We start from the raw sequence: 14,009 nt of genomic DNA on the forward strand, positions 1-14,009 counted from the left end.
ATAGAATAAATCCAAATAAACCCACTCTGAAACATATTCTGATCACACTGTCAAACACAGAAGAGAAGGAGCAAGTTCTGAAAGCAGCAAGAGAAAAGCAATTCACCACATACAAAGGAAACAGCATAAGACTAAGTAGTGACTACTCAGCAGCCACCATGGAGGCGAGAAGGCAGTGGCACGATATATTTAAAATTGTGAGTGAGAAAAATTTCCAACCAAGAATACTTTATCCAGCAAAGCTCTCCTTCAAATTTGAGGGAGAGCTTAAATTTTTCACAGACAAACAAATGCTGAGAGAATTTGCTAACAAGAGACCTGCCCTACTGGAGATACTAAAGGGAGCCCTACAGACAGAAACAAAGAAAGGAGAGAGAGACATGCAGAAAGGTTCACTACTAAAGAGATTTGGTATGTGTACATTAAAGGATATTAATAGAGAGAGGGGAAAAATATATATGACAAACATAAACCAAAGGATAAGATGGCTGATTCAAGAAATGCCTTCACGGTTATAACGTTGAATGTAAATGAATTAAACTCCCCAATTAAAAGATACAGATTCCCAGAATGGATTAAAAAAAATGAACCATCAATATGTTGTATACAAGAGATTCATCTTAGACACAGGGACACAAAGAAATTGAAAGTGAAAGGATGGAAAAAAATACTTCATGCAAGCTACAGCTAAAACAAAGCAGGTGTAGCAATATTAATCTCAGATAAAATAGACTTCAAATGCAGGGATGTTTTGAGAGACAAAGAAGGTCACTACATACTAATAAAAGGGGCAATTCAACAAGAAGAAATAACAATCATAAATGTCTATGCACCCAATCAAGGTGCCACAAAATACATGAGAGAAACACTGGCAAAACTAAAGGAAGCAATTGATGTTTCCACAATAATTGTGGGAGACTTCAACACATCACTCTCTCCTATAGATAGATCAACCAGACAGAAGACCAATAAGGAAATTGAAAACCTAAACAATCTGATAAATGAATTAGATTTAACACACACATACAGAACATTACATCCCAAATCACCAGGATACACATACTTTTCTAGTGCTCACGGAACTTTCTCCAGAATAGATCATATGCTGGGACATAAAACAAGCCTCAATAAATTTAAAAAGATTGAAATTATTCAAAGCACATTCTCTGACCACAATGGAATACAATTAAAAGTCAATAACCATCAGAGACTTAGAAAATTCACAAATATCTGGAGGTTAAACAACACACTCCTAAACCATCAGTGGGTTAAAGAAGAAACAGCAAGAGAAATTGCTGAATATATAGAGACGAATGAAAATGAGAACACAACATACCAAAACCTATGGGATGCACCAAAAGCAGTGCTGCAGGGGAAATTTATAGCACTAAACGCATATATCAAAAAGGAAGAAAGAGCCAAAATCAAAGAACTAGTGGATCAACTGAAGAAGCTAGAAATTGAACAGCAAACCAATCCTAAACCAAGTAGAAGAAAAGAAATAACAAGGATTAAAGCAGAAATAAATGACATAGAGAACAAAGAAAACAATAGAGAGGATAAATATCACCAAAAGTTGGTTCTTTGAGAAGATCAACAAGATTGACAAGCCCCTAGCTAGACTGACAAAATCAAAAAGAGAAAAGACCCATATAAACAAAATAATGAGTGAAAAAGGTGACATAACTGAAGATCCCAAAGAAATTTAAAAAATTATAAGAGGATACTATGAACAACTGTATGGCAACAAACTGGATACTGTAGAGGAAATGGACAATTTCCTGGAAACATATGAACAACCTGGACTGACCGGAGAAGAAATAGAAGACCTCAACCAACCCATCACGAGCAAAGAGATCCAATCAGTCATCAAAAATCTTCCCACAAATAAATGCCCAGGGCCAGATGGCTTCAGAGGGGAATTCTACCAAACTTTCCAGAAAGAACTGACACCAATCTTACTCAAACTCTTTCAAAACATTGAAGAAAATGGAACACTACCTAACTCATTTTATGAAGCTAACATCAATCTAACACCAAAACCAGGCAAAGATGCTACAAAAAAGGAAAACTACAGGCCTATCTCCCTAATGAATATAGATGCAAAACTCCTCAACAAAATACTTGCAAATCGAATCCAAAGACACATTAAAAAAATCATACACCATGACCAAGTGGGGTTCATTCCAGGCATGCAAGGATGGTTCAACATAAGAAAATCAGTCAATGTATTACAACACATTAACAATTCAAAAGGGAAAAATCAAATGATCATCTCAATAGATGCTGAAAAAGCATTGGACAAAATCCAACATCCGTTTTTGATAAAAACGCTTCAAAAGGTAGGAATTGAAGGAAACTTCCTCAACATGATAAAGAGCATATATGAAAAACCCACAGCCAGCATAGTACTCAATGGTGAGAGACTGAAAGCCTTCCCTCTAAGATCAGGAACAAGACAAGGATACCCGCTGTCACCAGTGTTATTCAGCATTGTGCTGGAAGTGCTAGCCAGGGCAATCCGGCAAGACAAAGAAATAAAAGGCATCCAAATTGGAAAAGAAGAAGTAAAACTGTCATTGTTTGCAGATTATATGATCTTGTATCTGGAAAACCCTGAGAAATCGACGATACAGCTACTAGAGCTAATAAACAAATTTAGCAAAGTAACGGGATACAAGATTAATGCACATAAGTCAGTAATGTTTCTGTATGCTAGAAATGAGCAAACTGAAGGGACACTCAAGAAAAAGATACCGTTTTCAATAGCAACTAAAAAAATCAAGTACCTAGGAATAAACTTAACCAAAGATGTAAAAGACCTATACAAAGAAAACTACATAACTCCACTAAAAGAAATAGAAGGGGACCTTAAAAGATGGAAAAATATTCCATGTTCATGGATAGGAAGGCTAAACGTCATTAAGATATCAATTCTACCCAAACTCATCTACAGATTCAATGCAATCCCAATCAAAATTCCAACAACCTACTTTGCCAACTTAGAAAAGCTAGTTATCAAATTTCTTTGGAAAGGGAAGATGCCTCGAATTGCTAAAGACACTCTAAAAAAGAAAAACGAAGTGGGAACACTTACACTGCCCGACTTTGAAGCTTATTATAAAGCCACAGTTGTCAAAACAGCATGGTACTGGCACAAAGATAGACATATAGATGAATGGAATCGAATTGAGAATTCAGAGATAGACCCTCAGATCTATGGCCGACTGATCTTTGATAAGGCCCCCAAAGTCACTGAACTGGGTCATAATGGTCTTTTCAACAAATGGGGCTGGGAGAGTTGGATATCCATATCCAAAAGAATGAAAGAGGTCCCCTACCTCACACCCTACACAAAAATTAACTCAAAATGGACGAAATATCTCAATATAAAAGAAAGTACCATAAAACTCCTGGAAGATAATGTAGGAAAACGTCTTCAAGACATTGTATTAGGCAGCCACTTCCTAGACTTTACACCCAAAGCACAAGCAACAAAAGAAAAAATAGATAAATGGGAACTCCTCAAGCTTAGAAGTTTCTGCACCTCAAAGGAATTTCTCAAAAAGGTAAAGAGGCAGCCAACTCAATGGGAAAAAATTTTTGGAAACCATGTATCTGACAAAAGACTGATATCTTGCATATATAAAGAAATCCTACAACTCAATGACAATAGTACAGACAGCCCAATTATAAAATGGGCAAAAGATATGAAAAGACAGTTCTCTGAAGAGGAAATACAAATGGCCAAGAAACACATGAAAAAATGTTCAGCTTCACTAGCTATTAGAGAGATGCAAATTAAGACCACAATGAGATACCATCTAACACCTATTAGAGTGGCTGCCATTAAACAAACAGGAAACTACAAATGCTGGAGGGAATGTGGAGAAATTGGAACTCTTATTCATTGTTGATGGGACTGTATAATGGTTCAGCCACTCTGGAAGTCAGTCTGGCAGTTCCTTAGAAAACTAGATATAGAGTTACCATTCGATCCAGTGATTGCACTTCTCGGTATATACCCGGAAGATCGGAAAGCAGTGACACGAACAGATATCTGCATGCCAATGTTCATAGCAGCATTATTCACAATTGCCAAGAGATGGAAACAACCCAAATGTCCTTCAACAGATGAGTGGATAAATAAAATGTGGTATATACACACGATGGAATACTATGCGGCAGTAAGAAGGAACGATCTCGTGAAACATATGACATCATGGATGAACCTTGAAGACATAATGCTGAGTGAAATAAGCCAGGCACAAAAAGAGAAATATTATATGCTACCACTAATGTGAACTTTGAAAAATGTAAAACAAATGGTTTATAATGTAGAATGTAGGGGAACTAGCAATAGAGAGCAATTAAGGAAGGGGGAACAATAATCCAAGAAGAACAGATAAGCTATTTAACGTTCTGGGGATCCCCAGGAATGACTATGGTCTGTTAATTTCTGATGGATATAGTAGGAACAAGTTCACAGAAATGTTGATGTATTAGGTAACTTTCTTGGGGTAAAGTAGGAACAGGTTGGAAGTAAAGCAGTTATCTTAGGTTAGTTGTCTTTTTCTTACTCCCTTGTTATGGTCTCTTTGAAATGTTCTTTTATTGTATGTTTGTTTTTTTTCTTAATTTTTTTTTTTTCATACAGTTGATTTAAAAAAGAAAAAAAGTTAAAAAAAAAAAAAAAACAGGGAACAGGGAAAAAAATATGTAGTGTCCCCTTGAGGAGCCTGTGGAGAATGCAGGGGTATTGGCCTACCCCACCTCGATGGTTGCTAACATGACCACAGACATAGGGGACTGGTGGTTTGATGGGTTGAGCCCTCTACCATAGGTTTTACCCTTGGGAAGACGGTTGCTGCAAAGGAGAGGCTAGGCCTCCCTATTATTGTGCCTAAGAGCCTCCTCCCGAATGCCTTTTTGTTGCTCAGATGTGGCCCTCTCTCTCTAGCTAAGCCAACTTGAAAGGTGAAATCACTGCCCTCCCCTCTACGTGGGATCAGACACCCAGGGGAGTGAATCTCCCTGGCAACGTGGAATATGACTCCCGGGGAGGAATGTAGACCCAGCATCGTGGGATGGAGAACATCTTCTTGACCAAAAAGGGGATGTGAAAGGAAATGAAATAAGCTTCAGTGGCAGAGAGATTCCAAAAGGAGTCGAGAGGTCCCTCTGGTGGGCACTCTTACACACAATTTAGACAACCCTTTTTAGGTTCTAAAGAATTGGGGTAACTGGTGGTGGATACCTGAAACTATCAAACTACAACCCAGAACCCCAGAATCTCGAAGACAATTGTATAATAATGTAGCTTACGAGGGATGACAATGGGATTGGAAAAGCCATAAGGACCACACTCCCCTTTGTCTAGTTTATGGATGGATGAGTAGAAAAATAGGGGAAGGAAACAAACAAACAAGCAGACAAAAGTACCCAGTGTTCTTTTTTACTTTGATTGCTCTTTTTCACTTTAATTATTATTCTTGTTATTTTTGTGTGTGTGCTAATGAAGGTGTCAGAGATTGATTTAGGTGATGAATGTACAACTATGTAATGGTAGTGTAAACAATCGAATGTACAATTTGTTTTGTATCACTGCATGGTATGTGAATATATCTCAATAAAATGAAGATTAAAAAAATAATAAATAAATAATAAAAACGAACAAACAACAAAAAAAAGAAGGCAGCCCAGAGAATGGGAGAAAATATTTGGAAACCACATACCTGATAATGGTTTACTATCCAGACTATATAAAGAAATCCTACAGCTCAAAAACAAAAAGACAAAACAATCCATTTTCAAAATTGGCAAAAAGCTTGAATAGACATTCCTCCAAAAATATACAAATGGCCAAAAAGCACTTGAGAAGATGTACACCATTAGCCATTAGGGAAATGTAAATCAAAACCACAATGAGATACCATTTCATTACCAATTGAATGGCTAATATTAAAAAAAAAAGAAGTAAAAGAAACTGATGAGTTAATGAGTGTTGGAGAAGATGTGGAGAAATAAGAATACTGCTGAACTGTTGGTCGGAATGTAAAATGATTCATCCACCATGGAAAAGTTTGTTGGTCCTCGGAAAATTAAGTATAGAGTTACCATATAACCCAGCAATCCCAAATTTTAGGTATATAACCAAAAGTATTGAAAGTGGGGGACTCAAACAGATATTTTCACACCAAAGTTCATAGCAGCATTATTCACAATTGCCAAAAGGTAGAAGCAACCCAAGAGTCCATCACTGGATGGACAGATAGACAAAATGTGATGTGTGTATATATATACAGAATGGAATGTTATTATTGAGCCATACAAAGGAATTAAGTTCTGATACATGGTACAACATGGATGAACCTTGAAGGCATCATATTGAGTGGAATGCAATAACCCAGATTCAAAACCTGAACAAATATTGTATGAGCTCTCTTATATGAAATAACTAGAATATGCAAATTCATAAAGACAGAAAGAAGGTCGCCAGGTACTAGGGGTGGGTGTGAGGGTGGGGAATGGAGAGTTAATGCTTACTGGGTACAGAGTTTCTGTTTGGTGTGATGGAAGTTTTGCTAATGGGTATTGGTAATGGTAGCACAATGTTGCGAATATAATTAACACCACTGAATTGTATACTTCAAAGAGGTTAAAATGGGAATTGTTATATATATATAACTACAATAAAAATTTGTTTTAAAAACAATTCAATAATTGTACTGTAGGCACCAGCCCTGTGCCAGGCTGAGATGACAGCTGGGGTCTGGAGTCCTGGGCAGGGCATAGGATGCCATGGCTGAGAGAAGCAGGGAGCTGGCAGGCCTGCCAGCATCTGAGACTGCCAACAGCCTCTACAGTGGGGCTGGCAGGACCTCAGCACATACCCACAACCTTCTGTCATGGAAGCTGCAGTTGGATCACAACCAGATGTTAGAAGCTCTCAAGATACTTTCAGACTTTTTTGTTTAAAGTAGTTTGCAGACTCGAACAAGTTTACATGGAGATACTGAAATCGAAGTTTAGCCATCAATGAAGAATTTGTAAGCATTTTCAAGGAAGTCAAAGAGGAATGTGAAAGCATAATTGAAAATATTGAGGCAATGAGCAATATTGTCAAGATATGACAAATTGCCTGTAGGCAGCAAAGGAAGAGACTCAAGACGTAATAGTAAAACCACTGCATTTCAAGGTGAAAGTCAAAAATCAGAAATAAGAACACAAGTTGCAGATGCCTTCTTATTCAAGTTCCATCTGACTTCTGATGAAATGAGTCTTCTTCAAGGTACAAGAAAGGGACCTATCACTGAGAATTTTTTCAAAGCATTGGAAAGAGTAAAACAGATGATAATTATGTCAAAGTTCTCTTGCATAAAACCAACAAACTGCAGATTTAAGAATTATGGAACAGGTAGTCTTGCTTCAAGAAATAGTTCATGAAAGACTTTATCGATGGACTCAAAGTGAATGCAGAACATTGACACAAGAATCATGTGACCTATCTTAAGTATTACCTCAGGCAGTGGAAGCCCTGCAGGATAGACCTATCTTATACATATACGCTTTAGATGAATTTGGAATAGCCAGAAGTAGAGTTATTCGTGGATTTATTGATGCTCCCACGAGAGGGGGCCCAGAAGGTATACCTAGACACATTGAAATGCACTCCCACAGTCCTTTAAGATATGTGGGAGATATGTTGGCATTGCTCGATCAAGCTACTGCTTCTGAAAAGGAACACCTTGAAGCTCTCTTAAAGCATGTAGCTACACAGGGTATTGAAGAAAACATTGGAAATTGTGGGGTATATCACTGAGGGTGTGTGCAGGCTTCTAAAGATTTGAATTGAACAAATAATAGTTGCTGAACCTGGGCAGTTTTATTATATAAAATTTCTAATCTCAGATTCTACCACCATACAATTAGTGGCATTGTTGGAAATAGTGCAACTACATTGTTGATGAGTACTGAAGAAATGCATTTGCTAAGCAAAAAAATATTCTTTGGTAGCTTGAGTCTTCGTGCAAGTAAATTAATGAACAAGGTTGAACTCCCCCCACTGATCTTGGACCAAGTTCTGCATTAAATTTCAGACACTCGTGTGAAGTTTTGGCATCTTATGATTCTTGAGTCATGCCATTAGATCTTGTCAAGTTGGTTTTGTGCAGTTTTATCTTGTGTCCTGGATTCTCTCCTTCAGATATGCACTCAGTCAGCAGTTGAGTCTCAGCTGATATGGTCATCTTCATAGTCGATTCACTATGTATGATGAAAATAGCATTAGCTCTATTTGAATTCACCGACAGTTTCAGACTGAAGCACATTTTGACACACTTAAGAATGAGCAAGCTTCTTATATTCCAGAGCAGGCTATGTATGCTCAGCCTCATAAACCTGAACGAGGACCTTTAGCTAATTTGCCCAACCTGGATTCTGTGACACTGAAGGCTGCAGTAGTTCAGTTTGATTGTTAACTGTCAGCCCAGAACAACCTGTTAATGCCACAGCTAAATTTCTGAGTGCCACAGTGAAAGCAGATCATAAAACAGTCCACAGAATGAGTGGGCAGAGCCTTTGGTGAGGTGTGTGCAGCTGTGATAAATCCAGCTACTAAGTACAGAGATCCAAAGAGCTTTCTTCACTGACTGTTGCTGGAGGAAGTGCAGACACTTCCTTCCTGATTATCTGATTGTGTTAGCAGAATATGTTATCCCTAAAACATTGAAGGTTTTCTTGTTTGTAGTCTATTAACCTTTACTTTGAAATTTGAAATTTGATAATTAGGATTTTCTTTGTATCATAAGATTGTAAGGCCCAAAATTTTTGCTTTGGTCACAATAATGTGTGAGTGATATAAATTGACGTCAGTTAGGATTGTTGTATATTGGGGCCCGAACAGTTCTGCTCTCTACAATCCATCTCTCCATTCTTGGTGTCTTCTCTATTCTGGTACATATATGTGGGGAAAAGTTGTACAAGAGAGGTTTGAAGGTGTTTTTTACTAGACTAGTACTAAATTAACAGCACATTAAAAAAAACTTTTCTAAACAAGAATTAGTGTTCAGGATATGACCCAATAAAATGTCTCTTTACCTAAAGATTCATTTGCTTTCTTATTAGTTATTAATGTGAGTAAGCATACTTAGTCATCATTTTTTTTAAGCTGACCTTTGTCTCTGCCCCTAAAATAACTGCCCTAAAAGGGTTGTGAGAAGAGATTTAAAAAAAAAGAAAAAAAAAGTGGATTTTGCTGCTAATGTACATAGCTGCAAATCTCCTCCTGTTTAACTTTAGCACACAGAACATAATAACTACATATATTTTTATGCAATTTTAAATACACACTCAACCAAAAGAAAAAAAGAGAAAAGTAATTTGAGTAGGGTAGGTTCCACTCTGGTATGCCCTGTACTGGACTCAAGGCACAGTTCCTGTCTTTCAGTGAATTTGGTGTGCTAGATGCATCTTGCAATGTGAGCATCCTGTGTTGTGTGTCAATCTAGTGTTCAAAGATATGTACTTGTCATACAATGTGGACCCTAAATCCAATCAACTACAAATTCTGTCTAGTATTCAAACCAAACCAATGATGATCTTATCAAACACTAGGGAAAAATTACTGAAGGCACAGTCACTGATAGACAGGGTGGTCCCTCACAAAGAGTGATTGGGGCTCTGAGTTTAGAACATCACCCTAAGATTCAAAATCACCATGTTTTTTTAAAACAAATCTCAATATGTTTACAACTGTCTTTTGTTGTTAAGATTGCTGGGACAATTGTTATTAGCCAAATATCTTCGTTTCTGGTTAATCTATAAATTATAAATGAGCAAACAGGCACAGGAAAAAGATGAATTTAAAATATTTTGAAAAGTAGTAACAAAATTAGTATTTATAGTAGATTATACAATATATAACATAAGTTAGTATTAATAGAACATGCCCATTTATCTGTCTGCAGTTTATAGTTGTTTATCCTAATACAATTCTTTTGGAATTGTGTATCTCGTCTGTTTTGATACAAATCTGTATTTTTAGTCTTTATCCTTCAGTGAGTATGTGTGATGTATAAAAGATGGAATATAAAGTATGGTATAAATCAAAAGCTTAAATTTACATAATTTATTTGTACTGTGAAAAGCGATTGATACTTTAACATTGATGAATGCCTTTATTTTCTAGAAAAAAATGGATTTTGCTTTTTACCTGGTTTTCTCAGATAAAATGCTAAACAATTTTAAAAAACAGTTCAATAGTAAAAAATAATGATAAAGAATCCAATTTTAAAATGTGTATAAGACATACATTTCATTAATGGTGGAATTATATGAATGGCAGATAAGCCCATGAAATGATGTTCTACATCAGGAGATTTTTTTGTAAAGGGTCATATAGTCAGTGTTTTAGGCTTTGCTGGTCACATAGGTCTCTGTTGCATAACTTAAAAAAATTTTTTTCTTTTAAAATGTACAAACCATTCTTGGCTTGTGGGTATGGGTATGGGCGATAATTTTCTAACCCCTGTGCTGTATCATTAGCAATTAGAGAAATACCAATTAAAACCACAATGAGATATTGCTATCTACCTATTAGAATAGCTAAAATAAAAAATACTGCACATACCAAGTGCTAACTAGAATTTAGAACTCCATGCATTGCTGATGGGAATGCAGTATTATATATCCACTCTGGAAAACAGTTTGATAGTTTCTTTTTTCTTTTCAATTCAGTTTTATTGATTTATATTCACATACCCTACAGTCATCCACAGTGTACAACCAGTTGTTAATAGTACCATCATGAAGTTGTGCATTCATCACCAAAATCGATTTTTGAACATTTTTATTACTCCAAAAACAATAAATAAATAAGAATAAAGAAGAACCCCCAAAACATCCCATCCTCATCCCCCCTATTATTTGTTTAATTTTTGTTCCCATTTTTCTGCTTATCTGTCCATACACTGGATAAAGGGAGTGTAAACCACCAGGTTTTCACAATCACACAGTCACACCTTATAAGCTACATAGTTATACAGTTGTTTCAAAAATCAAGGCTACTGGTTTGCAGTTTAACAGTTTCAGGTATTTCCTTCTAGCTCTTCCAATATACTAAAAACTAAAAAGGGATAGCTATATAATGCATAAGAATAACCTCCAGAATAACTCTCTGACTCCATTTGAAATCTTCGAGCCACTGAAACTTTATTTTGTTTCAGCCAAACGTCCATCAACAGACAAGTGGATAAACAAACTGTGGTATATACGTGTGATGGAGTATTACGCAGCTATAAGACAGAATAAAGTCATTAAGTTCATAGTTCCTTTAAGTTAAACGTACACTTACTGTATTACCCAGCCTTCCCACTTCTAGGTGTTTACTGTAGTGAAACCTTATGTTCATACAAAAACCTGTAATCACCATTGAAGAACAGTAATCAAATAACATGGTGTTGGCTGAGGAATAGACACATAGATCCATGAAATAGAGTGAAGAACCTAGAACACAAGCCACATAAATAAGACCAACTGTATTTTCCTAAAAGCACCAAAGCAAGTCAATGGAAAAAGGACAATCTTTTCAACAAATGATGCTGGAACAATTGGATATTTGTAGGAAAAAAAAAAAAAATTGAATCTTGGCCTAAACCTCACAGAGTTTACGAAAATTAACTCAAAATGGATCAGAGACAAACTAAAATATTTAGAAGAAATCCATGAAAGAACAAACCTGATAAACTGAACTTATCAGAATTTAAAACTTTTGCTCTGCAAAAGACTCAGTTAACAGGAGGAAAAGACAGGTTACAGACTGGGAGATAATATTTGCAAACCACGTATCTGACAACTGACTTATTATATAGAACATATAAAGAACTATCATAACTGAACAGTAACAAAAATAAAAAAAAAAACAAAAAACTCAGACTTGCATTAGAAAGTATACAAAAGACATGAACAGCCATTTCACCAAAGATATATATGTGTCACATAAGCACATGAAAATATTTTCAACTTTGTTAGCCATTAGGGAAACACAAATTAAAACCACAGTGAATTATCACCACCACCTATAACAACTAAAATAAAAAATAGTGACGATACCAAATATTAGTGAGGACTCAGAGAAACTGGATCTCCTACATTGCTGGTGGGAAAGTAAAGTGGTATGGTCTCTCTGGAAAATAGTTTGGCAGTTTCTTAAGAAAAACATATCTTTACCATATGACCCAGCAGTCACACACCTGGCCATTTATACCAGAGAAATGAAAACATGTGTCCACCCAAAACATGTATTAGCATCTATTTATAATAGCCAAAAATTGGCAACAATCCAAATGTCCTTCAGTAGGTAAATGGTTAAACAAACTGTGGTGCATCCATACCATGGAATGCTACTCAGCTATGAAAACAAAGAAACTATTGATACACACCACAATTTAGATGAATCTCAAGGGAAATACGCTGAATGAAAAAAGCCAACCTCAAAAGGTTAAACATTATATGATTTCATTTACATAACATTCTCAAAATGATAAAATTATAGAAATGGAGAACAGATTAATAGTTGACAGATGTTAGGGATGTGGGTTGGATGTGGGTGTGTCTACAAAGGGGTAGCATGGTGATGAGACAGTTTTGTATTTTGATTATTGTGATGATTACATTTATCTGTACATCTCCATGCATGTGTGCACATGCACACACAAATAAGTACTATGTGGATTGTATCAGCACCTCAGTCCTGCCTTTGATATTGTACTATATGTATGTTACCATTGGAGGAAACTGGGTGAAGGGAACATGGGACATCTCTGTACTATTTTTGCTACTTTCTGTGACTCTATAATTATTTCAAAATAAAAAGTTACCAAGAAGAGATTGCTTTGAATTATTTAAAATATGTGTTTGTAATTATGAGAACTTTGGGGAACCTGTCATGCAGTGGTCCTTATTTTACCATTTTTTGTCATATTTAGGAAGTAAGGATAATTTAAGAATGGATGTCTGGATTAGAAATAATTTTAAAAGCCAGTGGTACCATAGGCATACACAGAATATCCCTATGCTCACATTAATGCTCACCTATAATTTTAGTCATTTATCCAAGACTCAGAATATGTGTGAAAGTATTTAATAATGTCTTAAATTGGATATTCCTGTTAATACATGATTTAGAAGGACTCATGAATTTTTAAGCTAAACTTGACATATTGAATGATAAAATGTCATTCTTTTTTAGTAGGGAAGAGTATTGAACATATAAATGAATAAAGACATTTTAAATTTTTTTTAAAAAAAGTCAATGGTTCATCAGCCATTATGCTTTGAAAAAATTTTCCTAGTTTTTATTCCATAAATAAAATATAACAACTTAGTTCTTGCAAATTAGGACATACTTTGGAGTGACAGTACTTATTATTAATTATTGGGTAGTGAAACTGAGTTACCTATAATGAGTACTGTATCACTTTCCACCAGTGTGTACCCAGTAGCAGAGGGGAGAGTAAATGAGTTTCTCTGGGCAGTCTTGGGTTTGGGAAGTAGGAGGTAGTAGCTCAAAGTACCTACTGCAAACAAGAAATTTCTTTGACATCTTACGGTTTCAGACAAATGATGTATTATACTGCACAGTATAACAATGTTTGTTTTAATATAAAAGTATGTTTTTTCCAAATCTTGTAGTAATGTAATACCCTTTAGAAATAGGAGACATGTATATTTAGTGGTACCAATTTAAGAAGCATGCTTTTAGGCTGGTAATTTTAGCCAGCAAAGTTTCATAACCTTATACCTAGGGTGACCATACATTAGTTTCCCTGGTCAGTCCCATTTTTAGAGCAGTTGTTCTTACACAGTTATTACTAACATCCCCTTTCCATCTGAGAAATGTCCTGGTATAAAACTATGTTCACCCTACCCTTATCATTTCTTTTGTTTTGTTTTGTTTTGTTTTGTTTTTAGTTTTTATCTGAAATGTAAATCTCAGCATTATAGAAAGT

General features: G+C 35.7%; 1 protein-coding gene and 1 pseudogene across 3 annotated transcripts in view; both read left to right on the forward strand.

The window, feature by feature from the left end:
• SCFD1 (sec1 family domain containing 1) overlaps nucleotides 1-14,009 on the forward strand; it is a 187,270-nt gene that overhangs the window by 117,198 nt on the left and 56,063 nt on the right. The window lies entirely within an intron of this gene.
• On the forward strand, nucleotides 6,639-9,110 carry LOC119532373 (annotated as a pseudogene).

Source organism: Choloepus didactylus, chromosome 4 (assembly GCF_015220235.1).
Source record: "Choloepus didactylus isolate mChoDid1 chromosome 4, mChoDid1.pri, whole genome shotgun sequence".
NCBI lineage: Eukaryota > Metazoa > Chordata > Mammalia > Pilosa > Megalonychidae > Choloepus > Choloepus didactylus.